The sequence below is a fragment of the Bufo bufo genome, chromosome 9 (genome assembly GCF_905171765.1).
Source record: "Bufo bufo chromosome 9, aBufBuf1.1, whole genome shotgun sequence".
Taxonomy (NCBI): Eukaryota; Metazoa; Chordata; class Amphibia; order Anura; family Bufonidae; genus Bufo; species Bufo bufo.
In genome coordinates this window covers 23,535,567-23,557,924 of record NC_053397.1, presented here as the reverse complement: position 1 = coordinate 23,557,924, position 22,358 = coordinate 23,535,567, and the positions used below count along the sequence as shown (strand labels likewise).

Genomic DNA, 22,358 nt, shown 5'->3' with positions numbered 1-22,358 from the left:
CAAACAAATTCGCTTTGTGACGAATTACTTCATCACGAAGCATATTTCTTTGTAAGTAGTGGGTGCAATGACAGGGAACAGCGATTGTGCCACCCCCGCCCCGTCATTGTACCCCTCAGATGCCGCGTTCATAGCTGATCGCGGCATCTGATATAAATAACATTTTGTAAAATATAAACAAAAATAAATCATACTTGCCATCTTGCTTAAAGATCTGGTGCAAAATCTCACGTGGCCCTTGGTGAGGTCATCACGCCGGCCGGCGTGGTAATGTCCTACATACCCGCGCACGGGATTTCGTGCAAGATTTTCCAGCAAGTTGGCGGTGGACGGCCCGTCATGAACAAATGGTGGTAAGTATGATTTTATTTGTTTTTTTTTTGCACTATTTCAGGTTAAACCGATTAACTACCATGAAGCACAAGGAAATTCGGTTTTGCAGCGAATCAAATTAATCCTGAAAGTGGAATTCGATTCGCTCAACACTAAATCGGAACCTTGGTTTCCGTGGAGCGAAGCTGCAACCAGCTGACGTCTGGACCTGTTCAGATCTGTATGCTCTCAGGAGAGTTGTGCCGGCTTATACACGACCCGATCCGATAAGCTCTGCTAGTTTATGGGCAAGGGTGCACCACCAATGAGGCCAGGTGAGGTAGGGGCAAGAGGGGGGCAGCGGAAGGGGCATGGGCAATGAGCGCTTTTATTGTGGCATAGGGGTTAGGTTAAGATATTGGCATGGGGGGGGGGGCGTCATTTCAGTTTTCACCTCAGGCATCAGAAAGGCTAGGTGCACCCCTGTTTATGGGCAGGACATCCGTTTATGGGTATTCACACTAAGTAGCGCCCCCACTATTTTTCTCCAACTGTATAAGTGTCCTCTCGGCTCCTGCCATGCACCCATCTCTGCTAACAGGAAAATGGAGTTCCCCTTTAACAGGAAGAGCTTGATATACTGTATATTAATTATTCCAGCTTAAAGGATGAGGTGTTGCCCATAGCGACTCCTGACATCATTTTTCAGCAGTAAAAAGAGATCGCCCCAGGCCACCTTACTTAATGTATACATTATGTTTCTTACCTGTCCTTATATCTCCTGACACTAAAAAGGGTTGGCCCATGAAAAATATTAACATTTTTTAAACCAGCACCTGGATCTAAATACTTTTGTCATTGCATGTAATTAAAAATTTTGTATAACCACTGAGTTATTCAATAAAATGTGTATAGCGCCACCTGCTGCTTGTTCTTTATCTTATTTCTCTGTCCACTTCACTGACGTGGTCGCACATGCTCAGTTCTACCCTTCAACTGCCTAGAGCAGCATGCGATGGACATTGAAAGTGAGCCGCACTGGGGACAGTCAGAACCGCACCGTCGATATGGGACGATGATATAAATGTATTGTGTAGACAACACTGGGGTGATGCTGCCATATAGAGGCCAAGTATATAATTGCTGCTGAGTAATGTGTGGATGCATGGGGCATTTTGGCCATGTGATTTCCTCAATCTGCAGCGTGAGCACATGTCACGGATGGTGTTGCAGGAAACAATAAGTAACAGATAAAGATCCGACTGACTTGATCCCAAACTAAGGAACATAAGGGTGAGCCCTGTTAAAAGCCCTAGCGCTCTCCCTGACTGCTCAGCCCATGCAAAGATCTCTATGATAGATAATTGCATGCCCTCGTGCCTCGACTGTATGACACCTGAACAACCTATAATAGTGAGGGGACACAACCACCGGCTCCCTACACTAAATACAGAGGGAGTCAGGGTCACCTAGGATCAAGCCAACAGGAAAACACAAATAAATGAACAGACTTATCTGTAGAGGCAGCAGTAGCAACATCTAGCATGAGGACAATCCAGGAAGTTGTATAAACCGCAAAGTGATGCAGTATGGGAAGGGATTTAAAGGGATGCAATCAGTGCAACTAGATGACAGCTGAGAGAGGGAAACGAGATGACAAAACGAAAGCAAAACAAAAGAACCTCAAGCAAGAGGTACTGAAGAACGTCTGTCAGAGCTTCTCAGATATCTGGCTGTGACAGCACATGGATGACAGAGGATAAATAGAAGTGCAGGCAAGCCTAATCAACAAAGACAAAGAAGTCACACTGGACTGTCTGTGGCTGGGTGTGAACTGAAAGACACTGTAGATTCCTGCATATAGTTAGCTACCAGTGGAGGTGAGTGATACGATCCACAAAAGTGCACAACCTCAGAGATTAGAAAGGGCAAAGGCATAGCTGAGCACTGCAGAGGAGATGAGGCCGAAGCTAAGGGTTAGAAAGAAGCCTAGCCCGTGTGTCCTGATAGCTGCCAAGGTCTATATCACATTCAGGCCTGTGATAAAGACCAGCCTGCATCAGTGTATTCAGCCGACATTAATCTGCATTTAGCTGCACTGTCTAATATGAGTCTATGGTAGTCTGAAATCTCTTTCCTCTTCTGATAACAGACTCAGCTACTGCTATTTGCCTCTTCCATACTTTACACTGCAGCTCTTCTTGTTCAGATTGTTGTTTTTGTTTGGTTTTGTTGCCCCTCTTTGAGGGGGAGAGTTGATCTTTACTGTAGCTTTATAAATTGCTCCATGGTATGCACTGTTAGATTGTCAGTGATGTCTCAGCTCAAACAGACTAAAATATTCATCTTCACACAAATGAAATCCATTATACAAACGATTTTTATAAAAATCTTGTCTTCAAGTTAGTTTTTTTTTTTAAATTAACACCCCAGATTTGCAAAAAGGAATGAAACAAATAACCCGACAACCGCAGGATCCAGACTGAGAAGAAGCTATTTCTATCACATTCCTCGACACGTTGTGCTTGGTGTGAACTGAGCTTTATCTACCATAAAGGTGCTACTCTGCTGGAGAGCTGCGTACCGTGCACGGATCACTACAGGTTGTATGAGAACCGAAAAACCCAACTCCCTTCTTCCAGAAGCAGCGCCACTCTTGCCCGTGTCTGGTACTGCAGGTCAGTCCCATTAGGGTTCATACAACCATAACCTCTCCTGTCCTGTCTGTTTTAGTAAATACTTGCGAATACCAATTCTACAGCATCTTTCTTTGCCATCCCTCTGTTATTCTTCCTGGCAATGTACAAATCTATTGGACTTATCCTTCCCTCTGTCAATAGGGCACATCTCCGAAGAGACACCGAAACAGGCCCCTTTCACACGACCGTATGGCTTTTTCAGTATTTTGCAGTCCGTTTTTCACAGATCCGTTGTTCCGTTTTTTCTGTTTTTGTTGTGTTTCCGTTTCCATTCCGTTTTTCCGTATGGCATATACAGTATACAGTAATTACATAGAAAAAATTGGGCGGGGCATAACATTTTCAATGGATGGTTCCGCGAAAACGGAACGGATACGGAAGACATACGGAGGACATTCCTTTTTTTTGGGCGGAACTATTGACTTGAATGGAGCCACGGAACGTGATTTGCGGGCAATAATAGGACATGTTCTATCTTTCAAAGGAACGGAAAAACGGAAATACAGAAACAGAATGCATACGGAGTACATTGCGTTTTTTTTCCGGAACCATTGAAATGAATGGAGCCACGGAACGTGATTTACGGGCAATAATAGGACATATTCTATATTTCAACGGAACGGAAAAACGGAAATACTGAAACAGAATGCATTCATACATTTACAAGAGAAATAACAGAGGAACCACACAACGCAGAGTTCTAAAACGATGGCGATTGCAAGCATGTGATAAAACAGAAATGGATACGTTATCTTAAATACAATTATATAATATCCGCAAATCTGCAGAAATGGGCAAAAGTAATAATGTAATATTCCAAATGAATTTTTGGCAGGAAAGAAGAAATTTTAATAAAGGGAAGGGTTGGGCTGAAGGAGTGTGCACTAGGAGGAACAGGCTGCGCTCCCAGATACAGAGGCGGCGGTCCAGCTGGGAAATGAAAACCACTATCTACTACCACGGATTCCCAAAAAGCGTAGGTGGAATGAATACTGCACATTCCAGAAGCGTGGTCCGGCCCGTACCTCTGAGGAGCGTCCCACATGTTAATCCATCAGAAGCAGAATCTCTCACCGATGATAACCACATGTTATAAAATATAAATTAAAAAAAAGTAACATTTAGGGAAGATCAACAGTTCTGATCATCCTGAGCCTTCTGGTTCATGAATAGAATGCCGAAACTACAGTGAAGACTGACACACAGACAAAGATTCTGAATAGTGGGAGCAAATTCCAATATGAATTTGGGCACACTCATGGGCACTGTAATGTGTGCTAATGATGGGAGTCATCCGGTGTCAGTGAGTAGAGCAACATAACTTCACACAACAGGACAACTTGGGGGTTATATTTTCAGGGTGTTTTTAAAGGGGGTGTTCATTTTTTGGGTCCCCCATTCTAATGATTGTACAGGTCCCAGCAGAAGGGGCTCGCTCCCACAGATCTAACTTTTATCACCTCTCCTGTGTAAATGTTATTAATAAGTTCTGTTCATCCTGTGCGTCCTGGTTCATGAACAGAATGCAATAACTGCAGTCAAGGCTGTCACAGGTAAAGATTGGGAACAGAATGAGCAAATTTCAACATCCATCTGTCCTGTAAATGATGTTAGTGCATCTATTTAGTCCTTGAGAACAGATCTAGGGGAGTCCTAATGCACTCATTAACCATGAACTGAAATCCAGATGTAGCAGTGTTCAATTTGTTATTGAACTGCCTGTGTTGTGCAGTGGGTTAATTAGCTCAAATAACTGAATAAGTTTACCTAATGTCTAGTGAAAACCCACCAAGGGCATATTATTAATGATATCACAGCACCTTGCACCGAATGACATACTCAGCTCTACTGCACCTGACAAACCGAGTACTGCTGCACCTGAACAATCAAGTCCTAAGTATGCGACTCATCTCAAAAATCTCTTCCCAGAGACCAAGGCCAACATATAGCGTCATGCTATCTTCGTTTCAATAAACTTTATTTGTTAGATCAGTTCTGTTCATCCTGGTTTATGAACTGAATGCCAGAGTCGCAGTTAAGACTGACACAGGCAACGATTGGGAACGGAGTGAGCAATCTTCAATATCCATCTATCCAGTGTACTGTAAAAATGATGTTAGTGCATCAATTTAGTCCTTAAGAACAGAAGAAGGGGAGTCCTAATGCACCCATTGACCATGGACTGCAGTCCAGATGTAGCAGAGCTCAATTTGTTATTGAACTGTCTTTGTTGTGCAGAGGGATCACTGTATAAAAGTTTTACCTAATGCCCAGTGAAAACTCACCAAGGGCATATTATGAATGATATCAGGGCACCCTGCACCGAATGACATACTCAGCTCTGCTGCACCTGAATAATCAAGTCCTAAGCATGCGACTCATCAAAAAAAAAAAAATTTTTTTGCTATTTTCGTTTCAATAAACTTTATTTGTTAGATCGTGAATTGTGCGCGGTTGTGATTGAGCTTACCATACAGAAACCGTTGAGATGGCGCGGACCCCCGTTCCGATCAGCGTCTGGGTGATGTGGAAAGCTGACCTAGTTTATACGTGTCACTTGCTCTATGTATCAGGACTAGAAGTGGAGGGGCAGCCAATCATCCGTGTGAGCGAGCTCCTCAGTCCAGCGGCAGACACTTAATGAAGAGCAGAGCCGTCACCGGGGACATGCTGCGCACAGCACTGCTACATATCACCGGAGGCTTCATCCTATTATTGTAAAAAGCATATTTTCCTATAGGCTGTTATATTGTCTACTATGCATTATTATCAGGAGATATGGATGCTTTGAGGAGGGGGTATCCCACGCTATGAACCCCCCTCCATCAGCCAGAACATAACAGAGAGGGCCGGTCACTTCTCCTGAATTCTTCGATTCCCTATAAAATACACAAGTCTGTCCCCCATAATATAAGAACTTTAGAGCATCTTTTCTTAGAACTCAACATTGTGTTGTTCCTCTGTTATTCATTCTGGAAATTTACAAATTAATTGACAACTGGGTGTAATCATTCTTCTTGTCAAAGGGGTGTGTCCCTATATAACCGTACACTGATTGGACAGTGTCGGTCTGTACAGTGACAGCCCCCCCCCCCCCCCCATCTGGTAACACCCAGTTATCAATCTATTCCTTTGTTATTCATCCTGGAAATTTAGGAACAAATGGACATTCACCTTGTCTAACGGGTCTGTCCCTATACAGCAGGGATCAGCAACCTCCGACACTCCAGCTGTTCTAAAACTACAACTCCCAGAATGCTCCTTGCACTTCTATGGGAGTTACAAAAACAGCCGAGTAAGTGTGCATGCTGGGAGTTGTAGTTTCTCAGCAGCTGGAGTGCCGAAGGTTGCTGATCCCTGCTATACAGTCTGGCACTGTCAGCACAGATTGGACAGCGTCATACTGAGTAGGGACATCCAGTTGTCAATTTATTCATAAATTTCTGGGAGGAATAACAGAGGAACTGCACAGTGTAAAATTATAAGAAAGAATGCTCCAGAACTGTTATATTATGTGCTAAAACAGGCAAAGTCAGGAGAGCTGATGCCCATTTGGGGGCCTCCGAGTTGTTCTTAAAGGGAACCCCCCTACATGGAAAGACATTACAAAATATGGGTGAGGCCTAGTTCACACAAACGTATGGCTTAGTTTTTTGCGGTCCGTTTTTCACGGATCCGTTGTTCCGTTTTTGAGTTCCGTTGTGTTTCCGTTTCCTTTCCGTTTTTCCGTATGGCATATACAGTATACAGTAATTACATAGAAAAAATTGGGCTGGGCATAACATTTTCAATAGATGGTTCAGCAAAAACGGAACAGATACGGAAGACATACGGCTGCATTTCCGTATGTGTTCCGTTTTTTTTGCGGAACCATTGACTTTGGCCTAGTTCACACAAACGTTTTTTTTGCGAGTGTACAAGCAGTTTTTTTGTGTTCCGTATACGGAACCATTCATTTCAATGGTTCCGCAAAAAAAAACGGAATACATACGGAAAGGCATCTGTATGTCTTCCGTATCTGTTCCGTTTTTGCTGAACCATCTATTGAAAATGTTATGCCCAGCCCAATTTTTTCTATGTAATTACTGTATACTGTATATGCCATACGGAAAAACGGAAAGGAAACGAAAACACAACGGAACTCAAAAATGGAACAACGGATCTGTGAAAAACGGACCGCAAAAAACTATAAAAGCCATACGTTCGTGTGAACTAGGCCTTTAATGGAGCCACGGAACGTGATTTGCGGCCAAATATAGGACATGTTCTATCTTTCAACGGAACGGAAAAACGGAAACGGAATGCATACGGAACACATTCCATTTTTTTTTTTGCGGAACCATTGAAATTAACGGTTCTGTATACGGAACACAAAAAAACGGCCCGTACACTCGCAAAAAAAACGTTTGTGTGAACTAGGCCTGAGGGTGGGTACGCCTTGAGGGTGTATAAAATGGCCAGATCATGTTTGACTTGGTTGAATGATGAGTAGATGCCAGGTACATGTGGCGCCACTTATCACTGGTGAAACGATAGAATCAGGGAGGTAAAACAGAACACCTTGGTCTGCAAGGTTCCATCAAGTAGCCAGAGCAGGTACGAAAAGTGTCTCTTGCTCTGGAGGACCAGGCATGTTTGTGTCCTGCATGGACAGCCATATAATCTCAATAAATGCTGTGTAATACCTTATTCCCCCTTTGGGGGTGCTGTAGGGGAACTAAACACTTACCGCTCCGTACTTCCACAGATTACGGCTTTCAATGGTGGTCAGTGTAACAGTGCAACTTATTTTTCAGGCACCCTTCAAACAAAGAAGGCCCCTTTAAAAGTAAAATATAAACTAAATAACCTTATGGCAATATAACTTAAAGTTTTCTACATTCACAGCAAATCTCGCAATTAAAAGCATAAAATATAAACCTCATTTGGGATGATAAATTAGTGGAATTCGGTTACTGGCACAATGCTCAGAACTCAATTAGCAGGCAGATTGGTGAGATCTACTCTCTGCTATGCAGCAATAATATGAAAACACATTTGGCGTTCTAATAATCCAAAATAATGATCATGTAAATCACTGCCGTCATTTGAGGGAAAAGACAGAGTTTTGTTGAAAATAACTTTTTTTTATTATCAAGTACATAAGTTCAATTAGCATATTGTACAGAAAATAAACGCATTTAAATAACTACTGTACTAATTCTATGTTTGTCACCACTAGGTAGAGCAATACAGTAAGCTCCAAAGCTCCCTCTAGTGGCGGCTGAATAGCAATAGGCGCAGCTCAGTCAAGCAGTTGATGGTTGGGGTGCCAGGTGTTGGACACCCTCAGACCAGGTATTGATGACCCATCCTGAGGATAGGTCATCAATATTAAACACCTAGAAAACCCTTTTGATCTGTGTAGAATTTTGGACCTATTTAGAAAACAAAAAATATTTACATTTTTGAATGTTTTGAAAGGAACAAAAGGAAAATTTGTGAAGGTTAAAGTCATCATCATCAGCAGTGGTCCTCAGACCTCGCCCAAGATATTGACGAAAACCTTCAAAAAGACCCAGATTATTTTCTAGATACGCCTGTATCACCACATATCAGACATTGCCATGCAATTATTATTGCTGTAGATCATTGGTCGACAACCTGTGGCTCTCAAGCATGTGACTACAACTCCCAACACACCCTGACAGCCTCCACAACAGATAAAAAGGCACAGGTTGGAGGTCACCATTGCTCATGGTCTAACTCAATCTCCTATCTCCGTCCTTGTGGCACTAGCCACTAGGTATCTGGATGGGTTGCCTTGTATCAACGTAAGACATCAAAATTGGCTTCAGTTCCTGATGCTCATGTCTGCCCCAAACACTTGGCTGGGTCCAACCATTGGTGCCTTGCCTTCACTCCTTCATACCACATCAGTATGATTCTTAAACCGGCCTCCTACATATAGGGAAGGGGGTAAAGGTGTGGGTTCTCGCTACCCGTTGAACAAAGGAATGGGGCCAACCTGATCTGGATATTTTCCACCACAGACAACCATACTTGCCAACTCTCCTGCAATGTCCGAGAGGCTTCATGAAAAAGGGAAAACCTCTCTGCCCCGGAAGAGTTGGCCAATCTCCATTATGGCTCAGAAGTAGTGTTATCGAAGAATCACGTTATGGATTCTAAATTCCGTTATGGTCCGTGGTAGCGGAATCCATAACGCGATTCTTCGATAACCCGAACCCGAACTTCAGACACCGAACTTAAAACACAAGTTCGCTCAACACTACTCAGAAGCCTTCTGGGAATTAGCTTTGACTTTGTGTGGGGCCCGGACATGGTGTTATCAGATTAAGCTCTGGTGTGACATACCTTAAATGAGGTGTGATATAAAAAAAAAGGCAGTCTAGCCCTGAGGAGTCTTCTAAAAAGTTTTGCCTGGGTTGAAATTAGCAGAAGGCAAACCTTGGCAAATGCTGGGGACCAAAGTATTATGGGTAAACCTGCTTGACTTATCAAGCCAAGATTGGAGTAGACGGGGCCAAAACACCTGAAGTCAGTCTTGGACCCTGTTGTATGGTAGTCACCCAATTATTTGTAATAAATACCCATAATCCCTTCCTCCTGACCTCAGATTACTCTCCTTAATCCAGGAATATGTAGCAAGACAGCGCTGTAAAGCTCCCTGATAAGCCGTAGCGCCCTGTGGACATTGAGCCGTAGGAGCTCTGGCCTGTCATTCGAGACGACATGCAATTAATGACATAGCGTGAAACTTTCACGGACTCAAAGAGCAGTCAAGGTCCGACCTGATTGTGCCTTTATAGGGACGCAAAGTTTTCTTGCAAGATCATTGACAATGCGAAATTACTCGAGGTCATGGAAGCAAACAAGAAGAAAAATGAGAACGTTATGACTGAAATGGAATATTGATTTGTCTCAGACACTTGTAATTATGTAATGCTTCAGATGAAATATGACCCAAAGTCTATGGCCGGGACTCCTGCATCACATGCCGACAATCAATTTCTGCATTTTTTTAATTAGAAAGGAAATACTCTTCTGGACCCTGGAACATGTGTAGACCCTTCTATAATGACCAATAAATTTTGTCCTTTAGAACCAAAAGACATTTTTTAAAGGACAACTTGTAATTTGCAGGTACCTAGGTTTGGAATATACACAAAGGAAACGTCCCCTGAGAAAGGACACATCCCCTGAGAAAGGATACCACCCCAGAAAGGACACAACTGAAGAAAATCTAGCAGAGCAATTGGATTAATTAATGGGCAGATCTCTAGAACCATGTGAGGTACAGATTGACAGATTGTCATTTACCTTTATGATGTCCGATTTCTCATGTCACAACTCCTTTAACATGACACATATTACTGTTTTCTGGTGGTAATGCAAAAAAGAAAGAAATAAAATTGCAATTTTACCATTGTTTTATTTCAATAGATGACTCACTGGGGGAGATTTATCCAGACCGGCACTTGATATCTCCTGTGCTGCCGGAGGAAGCGCCTAAACAAAAATCTACCACAGCTTAGAGCTCCCATACATTTCTGGCTTCATTTGCACCAGAAAACTGGTGTAAATGAAGATAAATTTGTCCGGGCTGGCCACGCCGCCTTCCCACACTTGCCACGCTCCTTTAAGGAAAGTGGCCAGGACAGTGTAAAAACCGAGAGATGAGTCAAATTTTTAAAAAGTCACAAACAGGGGGAGATTTACTTACACCAGTTCTACTTACACCAGTTTGATAAATCTCCCTCATAGTTTGCACCTTTTTAATGCCACTTTTCAAGAACAAGGAAGATGATAAATTTCCCCTATTATATTTATTCTACAGTTAGTTGCAATTACTGAGATACCAAACGTGTGCATTATATTTAATGTTGTAAAATTTTTACTTAACAGCTGTTTTGTGAAAATTGTGTTTATTCAGTCATTTAACTTTTTTTTTACATTCAATCCTTTAACTATAATGTGTACCTCAGGCATTTTGATAGGACAACCATGCGGGATAGTTGCCAACAGTCCCAAAATTGGCCATATTTGTCCATAAAGGCCAAAAATGGGTAAGGCGTATGTAAACCCCACCTGGAAGTGGGTGTTTTTTAAGCAAAGCTGTGGGTGGGGCTAATTTACCAACATAAGCATAAGCCCCACCCATTTGGGACCACTAAAAATTATCAGGGACTGTCCAAGAAAACTAAGGACAGTCCCTTCCAATTCAGGACTTCTGGAAACTATGCGAATAATCAATGCAATTATCATTTGTCCTCCATTCTATATTGTGGATCAGTCCTTGTCGAGGGCAGGGCTGAAACTACCACATGTGAAGACCCTTAGGCCCACTCTGTCATATAAAACTATCAGCCCTGGAGATTATGATGCCAGGGTTGATGGGCAGAGAACAAAGAAAGCCTCCTCCCTTTGCTTTCTCTCTATAGGTGCCATAGTGGAAAATCCTACAGGCACCAAAGCGATGCCTGCCGACACATTCGGGCAAAAACTGCCCTTATTGCCCATAGCAACCAGTCACAGCGCAGCTCTCATGTTTGCTGATCAGCTTAAGGGATGAAAGCTGAGCTCTGATTGGTTGCTATGGGCAACAAGACCACTGAGATAAATGAGGCCTACATAGTGTAAAAGCCTCAGATTCTTGGAGGAGTAAAGTAAATGGTGTTTATAGAGAAGCAGCTGAGAGATGCTATGCACTCCCAGGGCCTCATTCTTGCAAGTGAGGTCATTAGGGACGGATATTTAATGGCTTCACAGAAATATAATGAAAATATGAGTCAGCCATCGATTCAGCAGCTTAGATATGTGATTTATCTGATTAAAGCCAGATTATGAGTTCACATAATAACATTTGGTGCTGTGAGAAAAATGAGGAGTGACAGGTGACGGGTCGAGTTATTACACATGAAAAAGTCATACATTAACACAGTATAAAGGGATTTTTGGGCTAAAAGGGAGTGTCCAGGATTCGCTCAACATGGCCGCCTTCTTCGTAAAACAGTGTCACACCAATACTTCGGTTGTTGCCTGGCATTGACGTGAATGGGTTCAAATCATATTTTTGTCTTATGTTTAACATACACAAAAAACATATATTGTATGTTAAATGGATGCCTCCGACACATGTCATACAGTGGCATCCGTCACCATAGAGTTCTGCATCGGGTGATGACACACTTAGGAGTTTTTCATCAGATCTCCCTCAGACCTCAAACTTCATCAGACCTCAGATCAGAGCCAACATCTTCATCAAACTCCCAAATCCGACCCCAATCTTCATCAGATCCCCATCCTCATCAGGTCTCAGATCAGACCACAAATCAGACCCTCAATTTTCATCACAGCTCAGACCCCAATCTTCATCAGACCCCCAATCCTCATCAGACCTCAGATCATACTCCCAATCTATATCACATGTCAGATCAGACCCCAAGTCTTCATCAGATCCCCATTCCTCATCAGACCTCAGATCAGACATAAAATAAATAAATGAACTTCCCTCTCCTGCTCCGGACGGCGCCACCACTCCAGACATCCAGCGCGCTCTTCTTGCACTCACCGCTCCCTGGTCTGCTGCGGGCGCCGCTCTGCACTTTGATCTGCCGTTGCACAGCATTAGGTCATTGTGCGCTACGTCCTGACATTCTAAGCAGTCAGGACACAGTGCAGTGCTGCGCCCAGAGAAGACCAGGGAGCAGTGAGTACAGCCAGCATTAGGAAAGCTGTATTCACTGATCCCCAGTCCTATTGTGTAGTAATGAGTGGTATGTTGTGGAGGCTCAGGATTCACTGGAGTCACAACTTAATATGCAAAGTTTTGAAAAGAGACACCCTTAAAGACGTTGACCATGATTTTGATATTGAAGGCCTCTTCTTAGGATAAGCTATTAATATCAGATCTGTGGAGGGTCCGACACCCCGTTGTTGTAGCTCCAATGTCAGAAGTAGCGGAGATAGCTGCAACGCTGCTCCCATACACTTCCATGTGGTGTCGGAACCCCATCGATCCAATCTGATATTGATAACCTGTCCTGAGCATAGGCCATCAATATCACAATCATGGATGACTGCTTTAAGTAGAATTCAAATTTGTTAGTGTAATTTGGGTTTTTAAAGACAGGGGGCAAAGTCAGGGTGGTGTCACCACCAGACATCTGAGAAGCTATGACAGACGTCCTTCAGAACCTCCTCCTTGAGGTTCCTTTTGTTTTGCTTTCATTTTCTCATCTCGTTAGCCTCTCTCAGCTGTCATGTAGTTGCACTGATTGCATCCCTTTAAATCCCTTCCCATACTGCATCACTTTGCGGTTTATACAACTTCCTGGAGTGTATGCATGCTGGATGCTACTACCGAGTCTTCTACAGATAAGTTTTGTTCATTCATTTGTATTTTCCTGTTTGCTGGATCTCAGGTGACCCTGACTCCCTCCGTATCTAGTGTAGGGAGCCGCTGGTCGTGTCCCCTCCCTATTATAGGGTGTTCAGGTGTTATACAGTCGAGGTACGAGGATATGCGATCTTCTACCATTGAGAATTTTGCATAGGCTGAGCAGTTAGGGAGAGAGTCAGGTCTGTTGCAGGGCTCCCCCTTTTGTTCCTTAGTTTTGGATCCAGTCAGTCGGATCTTCCTTTTGTGTCTTCTTGTTTGCTGTACACCTTCCGTGACAGGTGGCTGGTACGGTTTGCGCCCGGTAGTGGTCACTGGTGTGGGTGTGTTTGCAGCCATAAGTGTCCACATAGTACGCAGTGACAGTACAGACACATATGTATAGAAGGTAAGTTGGTAACTTTGTCACCAGTCACAGAATTCATGGTAAAGTGATCTCTCAGTTTACAGTTTTAGTTGCTCACAGTAAAAAGCTGAGGTTCTGTGCACTTATCGCTGTAGAGCAGCTATTTTAATCTTTCCTTGCGTGGCAGACATCGGAAAATGTACGCTCTCCAAACCAGTAAAGGTGCTAATTAAATCTCACTGTGTTTTTGTAGTGTAAAACATTGCGGCAGTCTGGACCCAAGATATTTATAATGCAGTATGTCACGAACTGTGCAGAACAAAAAAAGGGTTGAATGTGCCCTTGATGCCTGTATCAACCAATCGGAATTCTCCTTTTTTTTCTCAAAAGTTTCCTTCCGAATTCCAGGTGAACACTGGATACCGTTGAAACTGGTTGCGTGTGAGATAAGGAAGCTAGACTGTGAGCCCTACGGCGGACATGGACCTTGTACACTGCCACATAATATGTTTGTGCTACATTAGCAAAGGGATATACATAAAATAAAAAAACAGAACACAGGAAAATAAAACATGGGCTGTGATTGGAGGATGGGAACCAAAACAAAGATTGTCTCCTGCTCTGAAGGACCTAACGTGACCATGCATTACATGGTCGCCCATTCATTTGAACGCTGCAGGAGCTTCCCTGGCGATGACAGTCAAGAGTAAAACCCATAGAGATCAGTTGATGACAGGATGGCATCATTCTTAAAGGGGTATTCCGTTTGTTTCCGTAGGGGGATAACGATTAGATTGGCGGGGGTCTTACCACTGGGACCCCCATCAATCAGGAGAATGGGGGCCGCGTACCCCTGCATCGCCTCTAAAATGAACAGCGCAGCTAGACCCACATGCGTGTGGCTGCTCCATTTATACGGGAGTTCCGGATATAGCCAAGTACTATCTCCGGTATTCCCATAGAAATGAATGGAGTGACTGGATGCTCTGTGCAGGAGGGCTGCTGGGGACGCAGGGGCCCCCCGTTCTTGTGACTTGTGGGGGTCCCAATGGTAGGACCGCCACTGATCTATGGATAGGCGATAACTTCAAACAACCGGATGCCCCTTTAAGGCGTCCATACACATTTGACAAAAGTTGGCCTCTGAAGGCAGATGTGGGTGGAAAGAAGGATCAGGCTATTGGATTTCAACATGCCCAATACTAATGTTCGGGGAGATAAGCTGCTGAAGTGTCTGGTAGCAGCTCAATCCTCTCTCCCCATTCAGAACACGTGCATGCTCAGCCGAGCCCATATGTGCCCGCATTGCTGAGAAAAAGGATCTTTTTATATATGCAAATGAGCCTCTAGGAGCAATGGGGGCGTTGCCGTTACACCTAGAGGCTCAGCCCCCTCTGCAACTGCCACGCCCACTGTACTTTGATTGACAGGGCCAGGTGTGATGACCTTTTCACTGCCTGGCCATGTCAATCATATGAACATGGGACCAACACAGATGCCTTCAGCTGCCAAGCGCACATGTAACAATTTCATAGGTACAAATGTGATGACAGAACACCGCTTATAACTATTGTGTTGCTTTGCACAAATGTTTTCTATATGCTCCAGTTAAAAAACAAAATAAAAAAACTCGTACACCAAAATAGTTACAAAGGGAAGTGCTTCCTGTATGTTGCCTTTGCTCACAATAACCTAAGTGCTGTCTCCTACTCTGTCATTACGCATAGGAAGAGCCTTTGTGCAGCTGCCAGCGAGTCTTAAATAAACATGTCTTTGCTCTTGCACAATTAACTTCCAGCCGCTAACCGGAGAGCAGAACGAAACCGCAGCGTCACATGGGATAACGCCGTTTTCTTTATTAGACGTGAATATTAGCTATTTCCATTCTCCCCGTACCAGCGAACAGACGGAGGCTCGAATATAAGTCCCGCTGTTTACATTAACAGGTCTATGAAGACAAATCTCTTGATTAACGCATGTAGACAATCATCATGAATAAGTCATTGCTCGCCCCCGACCTGGGAATACAAAACACTCCTTCATTTCCCAAAGCTTCCCCGTTGGGTGGGTCGGGTGCTTTATCCTGGGGAAGGCCAATGGAGCTTTCAGCACCTGCTCAGCAGAAAGCTTTTAGCGCCGCATTGATTTGGACTCTTAAAATGAAGATGGCAGAAGATGAGAATAGGCTTCTGGGCAGTGCCCGCTACATGGCCGACCCTTTCAAGTTAATACCTCTCACCCACTGGCCATTTTTGGACAAGACAAAAGCTACCACAAGCCTACAGTCTGTTTCTCACTTGTTTGATCTCATAAGAGCAAGGAGTGGCCTATTGTATGTGCTAATTGTTCCTTGGGACTGTAGTAGGAAAGTACTTCTAATTGCCAGAACTTCAACTTGCATCTTTCTCAGGAGACATACATACATATACACATTAGGTAGCCGTCCAACCCTGCAGAAATTTGCAGGTTCGGCAAATGATAATCTAAGGCTACTTTCACATCTGCGTGTCACGGATGGTGATGCAGAAAACTGGAAGTTATAAATAAACATCCGACTGACTTGATCCCAAACTAAGGAACATATGGGTGAGCCCTATAAAACCCCTGGAGCTATCCCTGAATGCTCTGCCCATGCAAAGATCTTTATGATAGAAAATTGCATGCCCTCGTACCTAGACTGTGTGACACCTGAAAACCCTATAAAAAGTGAGGGGACACAACCACCGGCTCCCTGCACTCAATACGGAGGGAGTCAGGGTTACCTAGACTCAAGCCAGCAAGGAAACACAAATAAAGGAAAAGACTTATCTGAGGAACCAGCAGTTGCAGCATCTAGCAGTGAACACAATCCAGGAAGTAGTATAAACCGCAAAGTGAGGCAGTATGGGAGGGAATATAAAGGGAGGCAATCAGTGCAAATAGATGACAGCTGGGAGAAGGAAAAGAGATGACAAAGTGAAACCAAAACAAAGAACATCATGCAAGAGGTACAGAAGAACGTCTGCCACAGCTTCTCAGAGAGCTGGCGGTGACACTGCGTTTTTGCTGGATCCGTCATGGATCAGCATAAAATGCTTCCGTTAGGATAATACAACCGTCTGCATCCGTTATGAACAGATCCGATTGTATTATCTCTAAAATGACCATGATGGATCCGGCACTAAAACCATCCATTTTCTTTTGTATCCGAGAAAGCGGGTCCGGCACCGCTGACTTAAATTGTGTTTCATGCTGGATCCATCTTTCTCCAAATCCCATAACGCACTCAAAAACTTGCAGCGTTATTCTGTCCGACATTGGAACACAACAAAACAGAACGGAAAGCATTCTGGCGCACTCCGTTCAGTTCAGTTTTGTCCCCATTGACAATGAATGGGGACAAAACTGAAGCGTTTTTCTTCATATGACGGATCTCAATAACAGGAAGGAAAAACACTGATGTAAAAGTAGCCTGTGTATGGTTCATTAGACATAAAGGGGTTGGCCCATGTCAGACATTGACGGCATATCGCTGGGAGGTCCTATCTCCAAGACGGGGCCCCCCAAAGTGAAGGAGAGCACACAGTGCAAGAGCTGCCACCCTCCATTCACTGCTATGGGAGTTCCAAAAATAGCCAAGCATTGGATCAGCTGTTTCTGGCAGTTCCATAGCAGTGAATGCAGAGCATGAAATGCACCCATACGGCATGCTCTCCACTTTGGGGACCCTATTCTGGAGTTAGGAGGGGGTCCCAGTGGTGGGACCTGCACCTTTATGACATTGATGGTATATCCTACCAATGTCTGAGATCCAACCCCTTTAAATCCAGAAAGAACCATACATATTAGATTACCGTGCCAGGTTGGATGACTACCTAATGAACACAGGGGCCTCCTGAGAAAGATTGTGCAAGTTGAAGTTCAACACCCTTTTGTCCTGGCAGGAGATAAGCTGGCACCAAAGTTATCTGGCCACCGTTTGCTCCTCTCTTACTATTGAAATCACATGCATGATCAGCCCGAGTCAGGAGGAATTGCCATCAGACGAACAAGCATTTGGTCTACAGCTATTGAGGATGTATGGGCGGGCTCCTTAATTCAGGTGGGCATAGACCTAAAGATGTTCTTTTCTTGTCCTCAAAAGAATTTGGCTTCACCACCAGAGCTGACCTCTCTCTCACAGTCTAAGCAAATGGAACCATAGACCAACAGAACTTTTCATCAGTTCATAGCAAACTTATCATCATCATAGACACGTTTATCCAATCTGATTGGTATTATTTTTTTGTATCTATGGTCACCATGAATGGGCTTTTTGCTTGTACTCCTTCTCACACTGTAAGGTACCCCGGCCACTAGTAGACCAAGGTATCAGGCTGCTGGAAAACTACCGATTCCAATCAGAAGTCATAGTCCTCAAAAACCATTCTGGCTAAAAGACGGTGTTTCTGACCCTACTTTCCATCTACTCGCCATGTCCTAATGGGGTATTTTAGAATTTTGTAAAGCAAACAATCACTTGCCATAAACATTAGATTTTTGTTGGTGCATCTACAAGCGAATGATGATGGGCTCCACCAAAAAGATAATGTTTATGAGGCCTGGTAGACACAAGGGCTGCCACTGGTGGAAACATGGATCTGACAGGGTGAATTATTCCTCTCCGATCCTTTTCGTTCCACAGAGATAAGTGGTTCTTGGCTATCAGGTAGTGCATACCTGGATTGGTTTGTGCATATTCTTTTATAGGGCCAAGCAGCTACTAGACACATCTGGTACTGGTACCTCTGGTCTACCTAAAAGACTCCAGGGGACCATCAGGAAGGTCCAACAGAGAGCGTATAAGGCTTTACCAACAATTTACCAATTTGATATCCCATAAAGGGTCTGACCTCCGGGACCACCATTGACCAACTCTGTTGTCATCAAGTTGGTTATGAAAACATCCAAGTGAGAGCTCAATGGACGTAATAGCTATTCGCTTGTTGATAAGGCGCAGGGAAAATGCTTTGGCTTCGCTTCCTTGGATTTCGCTAAAGGAAATTTCACATGATGCAACTTTATAATATGTTTACAACATAGTATGCAACATATGTAGATAAATCAGATAGCATATTAGGGAATTACAAGACGAGCAATTCCCTGCTGCCTGAGCTATTCCTTTCATGAGTAAGAAGAACGTTGCAAAGAAAGCATCTGAAACACAGCAGTTTTGACAGAACACCAGATCCGGAAGATCCAGAAGGTTGATCTGTGCTGGGACAGCCTGCCGGATCTCCAAACGGAGATGTGAACAGGGACTAACAGAGCAAGGCAGTTGAGGGGAGCATAAATTCCCTGAAGCTACCTTTTTGATGCCATCAGCAGAATTCAGGGTCTGTTCATTGCAGCCTGTGGCCTCTAGGGTTTCCACTGTGGTGAAAAACATTGCAAAAGGCTCTAAGCTCAAAGACTCCATGGTTCCCCAGCGCCATTACTATAGTCCTGGTAACAGAAATACAGTATATTAGGCAATTGCTGACATTGCAATTCCCGTATATATTTTTCAAAGTGGCTCCAAGGTGGAAAGATTGGTCCATTCCTACAAAATTGCTGCTGCAACTAGTAGATAATATGACTCCAATCTGATAGAGTACAAACTACTGCTCTATGTTATCAGCCAAGCCCGCAGAAAACAGTAAGCGATCCATTAAGATGCAGTAAATGGCCAGCACGGGCAGAGCTAAACAGGCGCGATACTACAAAACAATGCTTCTACCAGCCAACATCAACCAGCAACATTGCACAATCTGACTACTGCAGACAGAAAAAACGTAGGGCACAAGGCTGCCTGAACCGTGCGACGAGCTGCATCACCAATAGACGTTTAACCCATTGTAACCTGGGGTGACCTCATCTGCGCTGCAGTGCTCTATGACATCAAACCCTCACTCAATGCAATCAACAAATTAGCAAATCTATCACCAGAGAGTAGAGTCTCTCCCGGAAAGCGAGGGAGTGCAGAGCCTGTGAGCGTGAACCCCACTGTCCGCAGACAGAAGCCACTCGCAATCTCTAATTAAACCTACAAAGCCATCACTATGGAAAAAGGCAAAAATAACACAGAAAGAGCGTGAGTGCCAAAGACGACGAAGAAAAAAAAACATGTGAAACCTCAAACTATCCCATATACTGTATACCGGTATATCATAAGCTTTACATTATCTGACAGTCCATTATAGATCATAAGTCAATTTTCCTGCTGACAGCTATCTATCTATGTATCTATGTTTCTATCTATCTATCTATCTATCTATCATCTATCTATCTATCTATCTATCTATCTATCTATCTATCTATCTATCTATGTGTCTATCTAATATCTATCTATGTGTCTATCTATCTAATCTCATCTATCTATCTATGTGTCTATCTATCTATCTATCTATCTCATGTATATCTTTGTATCTATCTATCTGCTTTCTCACTCCAGATCGTTCGATCTAGCTCATATCTATGTATTTATCTATCTATCTATCTCATCTATTGCTTTCTTTCTACCTATCTAACTAATAGCTTTCTCGCTTCATGTCTAACATGTAAAATATATAACAATGAACATAAATATATAAGCTTGATGCAAATGTCTGTAAAGCGCTGCAGAATAAATATATAATATATAAGTGCATAAAATAAATAGATAAACTAAATAAACAAATAAATACAATGCAATGTAATATATCATTATGTATTGTACTTAGGGAAGGGCCAGCACTCTTTAGAACATCTGAGTGTTTGTTACATTGTGTCTCTGGGTTAATTGGTTCTCTCTCTCTCAGTTTAGTGATGAGGCAGGACAGGCTTACAATACAGCACAGAGTTCTGCCCTGTCATATATGAGAGAGGATGCTGTACACATGAAATGCCCCCGGGCTTAATGGTTTCTAGACAATGGGCATCCCTTGATAGTCCCTCTGTGACCCTGTGGCAGCCCCATGGTGCTGATAATACATGCATTGTCCTAAGCAGCCCCATCCATCATGCATAATGTAACTAAAGCAGAGGGTGAGGGCAATCAACAAGCAGCACATGCGATCAATAGATGCAGAATTTCCACATGTAATCTACTTGCTCACATGGTAATAGGATATTGTCCCTGAAAAATAGGACCCTACCTCTTTGTTGCTGAAGCAGCTCCTCTGTAGAGACTGGGGGTCCTTGCTGCACTCACAGGCTCCCCTGGCTTGCAGCTACTCATGGGGTGCAGCCCAGGGTTGGGGTTAGGAGGTGCAGCTGCACAGGATGTATCCAGAGTACACTACACACACACCAGTGAATGCACCACGCCTCTGTAACCAGCACTGGCTTATTATTCCCTCAATTGCTTGTCTGTCTCCACTACACAAAGCCACACCAGCCTCTCCTCCCCTCCTCAGCTGCTGCATGGAGAGACAGATCTGCCTGTCACACCACTGACTGCAATACAATCCCTGCCTGCCTGCATGTCACAGCTCAGGGGATGCCCCTACTGCTTGTAGGCACAGCCTCCACCCCTCCCAAACAGAGAACCCCACATCATTGATCCTCCTGGTTATCACTGCTGCAGGATCTATATATTTTAAGAGCAGGGATGGAAATCACCACTGCAATAGCCAAATGCTCAGGGAACAGCTGTAAGGTTTTGCAATGTGCATTCTGGACAGGATATTAAAAGGAGGCGATGCTATCACATATTAAACCACATAGATACCGTACGTATCATTGTGGTTCATAACAATAAAAATATCTGTGTAAATGGTGCACTATGGGGGTCATTTACTATCCAGAAATACGCCAAGGCATAGAAAATGGTCTAAATATAAGACAGCAAGGAAGCTGTCTTACATTAAAATCGGCGGTGGATGCGCCGAAGTTAGGGCTCATGCACACAAACGTATTTTCTTAACGTGTCCGAACGTATACTGAACCATTTATTTCAATGGGTCCGCAGAAAAACCAGAAGTTACTCCGTGTGCATTCCGTTTCCGTAGGTGCTTTCCGCAATAAAACAGAACATGTCCTATTATTATTGTCCGCATTACGGACAAGGATAGTTCTGTTTCATTAGGGTCAGCTGTTCCGTTTGGCAAAATACGGACTGCACACTGATGTTTTTTGCGGATCCGTTTTTTGCAGACCACAAAATACATATGGTCGTGTGCGTGAGCCCTTATGTAGAGGCCACTGACAGCTATAAGGGTTGTTAAGACCAGTATCTAAAAATATGCCACTATATGCCTATATACAGCAATGGAAATATCATGACCAAATATAGAAAAGGTATATAAATAATCCATATCCCAACCAAGCGCCATAATCCATCAGATCAGTGCTAGGGGACTTTATGCACAATTCTTTAATCATATTTAATAAATCCTGGAGTAAATAGTCAAAAAGTTTATTTTATCTCCATTTGCTGCGCGATTGAACTCGGTCTATTTTTCACTGGTATCAGCCGTTTCAGGCTGGTCAGAGGCTGGAATATGTTCTTCAACGGCTGCCCCACGATGAGTCTATTCGTTGTTGTGTATTCTTCTTTAACAGCGCATTAAAGGGGTTTCTGAGATTTTGATATTGATGGATTATCCTCAGGTTAGGTCAT

At 43.5% G+C, this 22,358-nt stretch overlaps 1 protein-coding gene across 1 annotated transcript in view; it reads right to left on the bottom strand.

Annotated features, from left to right (window-relative positions):
• The window catches only part of FRMD4B (FERM domain containing 4B), a 224,655-nt gene extending 203,521 nt beyond the window's left edge, over positions 1–21,134 (bottom strand). The window contains exon 1 of the mRNA XM_040406589.1: positions 20,893–21,134. The gene's annotated coding sequence lies outside the window, so the exon portion shown is untranslated. The remainder of the gene's footprint in view (positions 1–20,892) is intronic.
• Between the last annotated feature and the right edge of the window lie 1,224 nt (positions 21,135–22,358).